General features: G+C 42.7%; 1 protein-coding gene across 5 annotated transcripts in view; it reads left to right on the top strand.

Moving 5' to 3' along the window:
• The window catches only part of bcam (basal cell adhesion molecule (Lutheran blood group)), a 54,166-nt gene that overhangs the window by 48,147 nt on the left and 5,387 nt on the right, over nt 1–632 (top strand). The gene's annotated exons all lie outside the window — the stretch shown is intronic.

Genomic DNA, 632 nt, shown 5'->3' with positions numbered 1-632 from the left:
AATGACAATAAAGTTGAATCTAATCTAATCTTTAGTTAGAGGTGATGCTTGGCAGATTCCTTTTAACCTTTTGGCAGAGCCAGGCTAGCTGTTAAGGGACACCAGCCAATTAGAAATAAGTATTTTTAATGGCCATTGTATGAAGTGGTGTTGATTTATGTCGAAGAACATCAAATCATTGTAGTGTCATGTCCTCACAAGTATAATAATACAAGTGTCGATGGACGGGTAAGTATGTTCCGTGTTGTTTTCTGGCTCTGGTCAGCTGTCTAGTATTATCTGTGAGTATACAGACCCTGTTTTTGGGTCCCATCACTTTTCAGTCATTGCATTCAAAAATTAGACTAACCCCACTCCCCCCTCCTTCTCCTCTCCTCTCCATTCCATCCATCCTTTGTATTTATCTGGACACCCATCTTCTCCCTTTCTCCATCCTTCCCTACCCATCACTTCTACTCTTCCTCCCATGGTACCCCAAATTTACTTTATTTCCTCCCCTTGCCTCCCTCTCTTCTACCCGACGAATCAAAACACCACCACACCTCTCATGATTCCCCTCTCACTACCACTGCTCTTTCAAAATCAAAAACTCCCCCATCTTCCTCCCACCTCTTTCACTGTGATCATTCCTT

Source organism: Etheostoma spectabile, chromosome 6 (genome assembly GCF_008692095.1).
Source record: "Etheostoma spectabile isolate EspeVRDwgs_2016 chromosome 6, UIUC_Espe_1.0, whole genome shotgun sequence".
NCBI lineage: Eukaryota > Metazoa > Chordata > Actinopteri > Perciformes > Percidae > Etheostoma > Etheostoma spectabile.
This window is presented reverse-complemented; position numbering and strand designations above follow the sequence as displayed.